Genomic DNA, 8,629 nt, shown 5'->3' with positions numbered 1-8,629 from the left:
AATTTATAGTCAGGCAACTGGCTCTTTTTATTCACTCACACTTCCCTTCCTGGTCCTGTAGGTGTTTGTTTGAAGTCTCTGCTTTGGATCTTCTGAGTGTTCTACCTCCTCACCTGTTTCCATACAAACCTTGTCAAGTTGTCCCCATTTCCATAAGCTCCCCTGTTTCAGTGATAACCGAAGAAGCTCTAATTGGATCAGCAAACTCACAGAACATTATTAATGGTCCTTAATGGTTTGATAACTTTATCAGTTTATCATGATAAAGTGGATGAAGGTCTGCTTAGTGGATGAAGGTCAGCTGTTCCAGGTTGGGTTAGGCTGGAGGGGAGGGGGGGATGGCTCTGTTCCACATTTCTTATCTTCTTTCTGGGATTTTGGGGTCAGCCTAGACATGTTTTTCTTACGGTGATAGCAGAGGTACGAGAGAGAGTGAAATCGGCACACTTTGATTTCTGCCTCATTCTACCAGCCAACAAGTCATAAGATGAAACCCAAGTCAAGAGGTGGAGGAGCATTCCCACCCACAGCTCAAGGGTATGGCAAGGTTACAAGACATATGTATAGGTACAAGTTAGCCTTACCCCAAAAGAGATCTGGCCTTTGCCCTTGGCTATTGGGAAATAGCCTGAAATGCCCTGCTTGATAGGATTGTCTCTGTCGGCCTGGGGGCTTTGGCTACTGGACGAAAGGTTTAACAATGTGATTTATGGTGGAGGCTTGTGATGGAGGTAGTGTATCCATGTTATTTCTGGAGGGACTGGGGACTAAAGGTGAGCCGTACAGGTAGTATGTGATAGAAGCCAGTAAAACCTCTGGACACAGGCTTGGGTGAGCTTCCCTGGATGGTAACATTCCATGCACACTGTTGCACATCATGGCTAGAAGGGGGTGATGCCGTCCATGGCTATATAGGGAGAGGATGCCTGGAAGCTCCATGCTTGGATGCCTCCCAGACTTTGCCCAGAACCTCTTCCTGATTTTAATCTGCATTTTTCCCCCCCTGTAATAAACCAAAGCTATGAGTGTAAAGATTGCCAGTGAGTTCTGTGAGTCCTTCTGGTGAATTTTCAGAACTGAGCGTGGTTTGGGGAACCCCCTTGAAGTTGAATTGGTGTCAGAGGCGAGGGCAGCCATCTTGTGTGAGCTGTTCCCTAACTTTGCAGTTGGCCTAAACTCACAGCACAGAAACAAGAAGGGATGGAAATCCAAGCTAGTAATGAAAATCGCCACAATATCCCTCTCAAGTACGTCTTTATCCATTTATTCATCCATTCAGCAAACATTTATTAAGCACCTACTATATATGTCTAATGCTATTCCAGGATCTGAGACTAAAAGAAGTTAGTAACACAGAGTCTTAAATTCTAGCAGAGGAGACAAAATATAAAAAAGCACACAAATATTTGAGACATACAATGGAGAAAAATAAAGCAGGGTTCAGTAGGTGGTGGAGGGTGGCTGGCTCTACTTATATAGAGTAGTTAAGAAGGACTCTTAAAGGGGCACCAGGGTGGCTCAGTCGGTTGAGCGTCCAACTCTCGGTTTTCGCCCAGGTCATGATCTCAGGGGCCTGAGATCCAGCCCCATGTCAGGCTCTGTGCTCAGCAGGGAGTCTGCTTGTCCCTCTCCCTCTGCTCTTCCCACCTTCCTCTCATAAATAAATAAATAAAATCTTAAAAAAAAAAAAAAAGAAAGACTCTTAAAGTCCTGGAAAGGTGACATTTGGATAGACTTGGATGAAACGAAGGAGAAAATTGGGATATGATTCAGGGCAAGAAGGTTCTAAAAGGATGGATGGGCAAGCCCAATGACATAGGAAGTAGGAGCATGTGAACAGGGCACTCCAGCAGAGATGTTACTGTGACACAAGGAATTCATCCTACGGAAGGTTTTCCTCCTGTGTCCTTGGAGGACTGTGTTGCGTCTGAAGGCTTTCCTCCCAAGTGTCTCAAGTCAAGCCTGAGGCCAATTTCTCTGTGTTTTGTTTTTGTGCACCTTGCTTAGGCGGTGTGGTTTCTTCTGCATGGTCAACATGGGGATCATTTCACCTGCCTCTTTCCTCCCTCACAGAGGATGAGCAAGTGTCTCCAGAGGCTTCTAGTTTCTCAGAGGGGAAGAAGAAAGAAAGCAAGAAAAGTACAGGAATACAAGTTACTTCTGTTTATTTTGTTCATTAAGTGAACAAATGAGCACATAGCTGGAAAGTACAGGGTGACTAAGAAGTAGCCCAAAGGGAAAAACCTAATGGGGGAATTTTTTAAAAGGCATAATTTACATATCCACACTTTGGGCTTCCCTCTCAGCCTCTCTGTGGTTCTCAACCCCTCCCCCCGAGGCGGGGGTGGGGGGCGGTGGTGGCCGTGCAGGGGCTGATGCCAGAAAAAAAATGAGTTGTGTAGGGTGTGCATGAAGCTCCTTTCAGCTTGAGGGAAGGACCGTGGGAGTGAGACCCAGGACCTTGTGGCCAGCTGATAAGAGCTCCCCACATAGGGCTGTGCTGGGGGCTGAGATTCAGAAGGTGCTTACCACAAACCTTGACTCTTGACAGGGCTCAACAATTGGTAGCCGCTGTGGCAGATTTGTTGGCAGAATTAGTTCAAGTGTATTCCTTTCTCTCAAAAACCCTTCTCTGGAAAGGTTCAGAAGGCACCCTTGGGACAAAGGGGAACCCCGTCTTCCCCTTTTCTAGGACTTCCTTATCTACCAGGTCTGTCAACCCAAGGGCAAAAGGTTGGAGACAGATGGGTGCACAGAGTATTAACGCTGCGTTTTGCCCCCCATCAACCAGCAAGCAGTCACCAGATGAGCTACTCCTAGTCGACCTCAAGCATCTTTTGCAAATTTGTGATGTGCTCAGCATTTGAGAGGTACCCAGAGGCTATACCACAAATGTGCTCACCAGCCGCTCCTGCAGGACTTTTCCTTAAAGGATATGCCTTCCTCTCAGTTTCTTTTTCCCATTATCCAATCTCTGCCTTCCTTGAATGCTCTCCTCACTAGTTCCTTCCCTCCTTGTAGAACTGCCCTCAGTCCCTGGACACCAGCCCCCTGGCCCCCAGCCTCAGACTTTCAGAGAGAAATGGTGTAGAATCGAGAGACAAAGCAAGGTCCACCTTAAGAAGTCATGTCCTCCCACGTCAACTTCTTGAGAACAATCTTTCTATGCACAACTTCCAGGCTGCTTAGTAAATGTTTAACAGTGAGCCATGATTTCCTCCTGGCCCTGCCCATCTCCGCGTGTCCCTGCCCTGGAAGGGGTAGGTGAGAAGAACTCATGGAATATTCTAGAACTTTCTCCTCAGGGTCTCCAATCTCTGACCAGGCTCTCAAATGTCTGAGTTCCAAATGTTATGCCACGCTTTTAACTGGCCTGCTCTCTGAGAGAAATAAAATAACAGAGCCGCAGTCCTGACGTAAGGAGCAAGGAGAAAGGAGGCTGTGAGGGTCAGCCGAAATGGCGAAGGGCACGAGCTATCTTCGTTTTCTGCCCACGGTTAATGAATGCCTGCCAGTGCAGTGTGGATGTGTAACCAGGACGTCTTCTAATGATTTAGGGTTTTTCTCTTTTTAAAGTAACAGAACAGAAAGATGTGAAGGCGACAGCTAGTGGTTTTGGGAAGACAATAAGCACTTTGTATTCACTTCCTTTTCTGTCTCTGGTCAAAGGGGAGCTCAAGCAGCTTGTAAACTTCTCTCACTTGTTCAAAGAAGACCCCGAGCTAGTGCTTGGAGCTGTCGCTTTCCCACATTCACCACCACTTCAGATCCACGCTGTGGGGCATTCTAGTTTTTCAGTGGAACGTGGCCTGCAGTTAACCTGAGAATGTTTCATAGGGAATGGCCGTCTCAGAAATACAGTTCACGCCTCCGTGCGAGGGACTACGTAGAAGATGCGGAAAAATAAGTGTGAAAATATACTTGGGTACTTCAGTGAGTTAAGAGGGAGTTGCTGTGAAGTCACACTGTTAGGCTATTAAATAATGGGGTTGGGTACTTCTATTTTAAGCAATATGGTTTTCTGTGTGATTAAAAAAAAAAAACCCTTTTGGAAACTTCTAGAACTAAGGAATAAAGTCTAAGCGATGTCTAGATGTACCTGTGAGAGAGTAAAGGCAATCTGAAGGGGCAGAACGAAGAAAGCTTATGAACCCACATGAGCTGCCCTGGGGGCAGGGGTGGGCAGTGGGGAACAGGGGGGTGCAGGTGGGGAAGAGCAGCAGTCCAGGCTTGGGAATTGGCTGTGGAATCAAGGAGCTTAGGTTTTAATGACCAGCAGGTGCACAAGAGGCACCTGGGCCCCAGGAGAGTAGAAAGACAAAACCGAGGCCCCCCCCAAGCCCCTTGTCCCCCCAGTAGAAGGATGAATTGAAAGCAGCTGCCCACTCACACCCGAAATGACAAGGAAACTTGCAGTTTTTTTAAACAAGAGCCTCCCCTTAAAATTCATAATCATAGAGATGCCCTCACATGAATATGATATTTAAATTTATATTACCAGAGTGGTCTAGCACACACCCCACCAAGAAATTAACAGAAAATGCTGTCACGGGCTGGTAATGCCTTTAGGGCACCTGGTTAAAACAAACATAAAATCTCTCTGGGAGTCCACACCCTGCACCCAGAGTGTCCAGGATTCCCATATGTGAAGTCCCAACGAGAGATTAATTTACAACTAAATATTACAAAACATAGGAAAAAAACAATCCATGAAAAACAGGAGTTAGCAAACCAAAACAAAAATCCGTATTAAAGAACTTCAGACAATATCATTGTCAGGCAGATTATCAAATAAACATGCCTAAAATTATGAAAGTCACAAAAGAGGTAACAAAGAACACCATAAAAGAGTAACACACCATCAAAGAAGACCAGACTTGAGTTAAATAAGAAATCAACTCTAACTTCAGAAATTTAAAAAAATATATGATTTAAAATTTAATATGTTAAACCGAAGATTACATACCACTGAATAAATAACTAATAGACAGGAAGATGGATTAGAGGAATGTTCAGAGGTCTGCACAGAGAAGTGAATAGGGGTGACACGTGGAAGAAGGGCTTACTGATATGGAGTATGCAATGGGAGGATCCAACACCCATCTATCAGATGTTCCAGAAGGAAACAGCAGAGCAAATGGAGATCAGGCAATAGTCCAAGAGAATAAAAGAGAATTTTCCAGAACTAATGAAAGCTACAATCCTTAGCAGGTTAAAGAATACCACATTCTCTACCAGATATAACAATGCCAAATAGAAAGGGAAGATTTTGGAAGCATTTGTAGATAAAAGACCCATTGCCTACAAAGGAATGACTATCAGATTGTCCAGAACTTTGCAACACCAACAACAGAAGCCAGAGGATAATGGCATAATATATTCAAAGCTCTAGGAGAAAGTAACAATCCCCTTACATTACAACTGAATTATCATTTAAGAATATGGGCAAAAGAAATATTTCCAGACAAATGAAAATGAAGTGTTTACTGCTAACAGATTTTTGCTGCAAGAACTACTCAAGAATATACTTGAGAAGAAAATGACCCTAAAAAGCAACAGTGAGACTTACAGTATCAGATAGATTTGAACAAATATTTAATATATAAAAAAGACTAACTGGGGAGTAGAGAAACAGGGCAGAATGAAGGTGGTCACACCAGTATTCAAGATGGGCAGGGAATGGACATAGGTCAGGTATTTAGACATTCTGGGGAGAAGTGGGGCAATTTGGTTAACTTTATTAAATCAACTATGCTTATTAAAATTATGTAAAGGTAATCATGTCAGATGAGAAATTATATGTACAATTTTTTTTTTTAAGAGTGTGGGCTTGTACGAGCGGGGGAAGGGGGAGAATCTTAGCTTGGGGCTCGATCTCATGACCCTGAGATTATCACCTGAGCTGAAAGCCAGAGTCAGATGCTTGACTGACCGAGCCACCCAGGCACTGCTCTATCTTTCAAATCAGTAGAAAGAACACCATTGAATACAAAGAAATTGGTCAGTATTAAACAGATGCAAGATAGAAAAAAAAAAAAAGAATCAGATGGAAAGCAGGTTAAGTATACAACATGAAATCAGATGACTGAACTAGATTCAATATAGCAGAATTCAGACAAATGTAAAATTAAACTTTGAATTAGAAAGATTGCCAGTTATATTGGATTAGAAAAATTTAACTATATGCTTAAAAAAAGACATTTAGAACTTAAAGGCAAAGAAATAGTGAATTCAGAAGCATAAAAAATGAATAAAAGTATAAAAAAATACTGGCACAATACTAGCCCAAAAAAGTGGTGTGGTTGTAATAAGAGTGGACAAAATTCTTTGAAGCATAAAAGGAATATTAGGGGGGAAAAAGTCACAAAATAAAGATAAAAAGGAACAATTCACTGGGAAGAAATAATGATATCTTGCTGTCACCTAAAACATAGAATCAAGTTATAGGAGGCAAAAAAAATTGATAAAATTTCAAAAATAAATGGACAGTATCATAGTCACAGGGGGAATTTTAACACATCTCTTTCAGTGTAATTGGTAGTTTAAGATGACGACAAGTTAGGACAGATATAGCCCATCATACAATGAGCAAGCTTGATTAAAGAGACCCATGTGGGGGCATCTGGGTGGCATAGTCAGTTAAGCGTGGGACTCTTGATCTCAGCTCAAGTCTTGATCTCAGCGCGATGAGTTCAAACCCTGCGCTGAGCTCCACAGTGGGCACGGAGCCTACTTTAAAAAAAATAAAAAGAGACACCCATGTGGAGAATGCACATTCTTTCCAAGAATACATGACACATTTACTAAAAGCCCACATATTAGGCCACAACAATTTCTTGAGAACCTGCAAAGAATCATATAGACCACATTCTCGAGTACCCTCAACTGCTGGAGATCAGTAGCAAGAGTTAAATCCAACCTACATATTTGAGATTTTGGGAGGAAAAAATCCTCTAAAGAATTCATGACTATAAACATGTCATAATGGAGAATCTAAGAATGGATTGCTCACATTAACCAGAAAGTTCAACAAGTTTGCCCACTACACCAAAGTAAGTTTTTATTCACTTATAATGAGCAACTAGAAAAATTTAGTTTAGTTTAGAAAATTTTATCTGAAAATAGCAACCAAAAATATAAAGCTACCTAGGAATAAATCTACCAAAAAAAAAGTAGAAAGCTTTCATGTATGAAATTTAAAAATTCTTGAAGACCTAAACAAATGGAACAATAAGCAATATTGATGAATTTGTAGAATCACTTTTTTAAAGATGTTAGTTTTCTGTAATATATAATTTGAATGTGTTCCTTTTAAAAGTCAAAAGAGGTTTTTGAAATTCACAAGTTGATTATAATATGTATAAGGTAGAGCAAAGAACCAAGAATTCCAGACAATTATGAAGGGGAAGATCAACATTTGAGGACTCACTCATCTCCACCACCATATCAAGACTTAACTCTAGTTTAAGTAATAAGAAAGTGGTATTAGTACAGGGAGAGATGGACTAGAGAAACACATACGGAAATTTGTATATAACAGATGCTATTTCAAATCAATGGGGAAAATAAGGACTTTTAGCAAGCAGCACTGGAAAACTGGTTATCCATACGGAAAAAATAAGTTAAATCTCTACACCAAACCAGATTTAAGTGGATTAAAGAACTGGCTTACGAAAAGGCATGACTTAAAAAGTTTTGGAAGAAAATGAAGGAGGATGTTGTTATGTTCTCAGGGTAGGAAAAGATTTCTTAAACACAGCACCAGAAGCACAAACCATAAATGAAAAGACCCATACATTTGACTACATTAGATTATTTTTTTAAAAAAACCTTTATACATTAAAGACATCATAAACAGTAAAAAACACAAACCTTTGACTTGGAAAAGATATTTGGCATGCATGTAACCAAGAAAGGATTTGGCCCAGAATTTATAAACAGCTCCAATGGAAAAGGCCAAACGATATGACCGGCAATCCTCAAAAGAGGACACCCAATTGCTTCCAAACGTAAGAAAAGACATTCCTTCCTCCCGTAATCAGTGTCATGTAAATTAAACAAAAAGGATCTGATATTTCACACTCATTAGATTGGTGAAAATGGAAAAAAAAATCTGATGATGCCAAGTCCCGCTGAAGAGAGAATAAATGGGCACGTGTACTTTGGAGGATAAGGTATCAATGTCTAATAAGGTGGTGGGAATGCTTGGCCAGAGGATTTGACCATATCCAGCTTCAGGCAACATTGTTTATCACAGTGACAAATTGGAAAAAATCTTTTTTTTTTTTAAAGATTTTATTTATTTGAGAGAGAGAGAATGAGAGAGAGAGAACACCTGAGAGGGGATAGGGTCAGAGGACAAAGTAGAGTCCCTGCCGAACAGGAAGCCCGATGCGAGACTCGATCCAGGGACTCCAGGATCATGACCTGAGCCGAAGGCAGTCGCTTAACCAACTGAGCCACCCAGGCGCCCAAACTGGAAAAAATCTTAAATGCTCAAGTATGGGGTTTAGCAAGGGACAGATGTTTTATTAAGAATATATTGCATACAGATGTGTTTGATACTTTTATTTTCTGAACGTGTATGCCTAAAAATTTCCTAATTAAAAAATTAGGTTGGCGAGGGTTA

This window comes from Leptonychotes weddellii, chromosome 8, assembly GCF_054177405.1.
Source record: "Leptonychotes weddellii isolate Sample4059 chromosome 8, ASM5417740v2, whole genome shotgun sequence".
NCBI lineage: Eukaryota > Metazoa > Chordata > Mammalia > Carnivora > Phocidae > Leptonychotes > Leptonychotes weddellii.
This window is presented reverse-complemented; position numbering follows the sequence as displayed.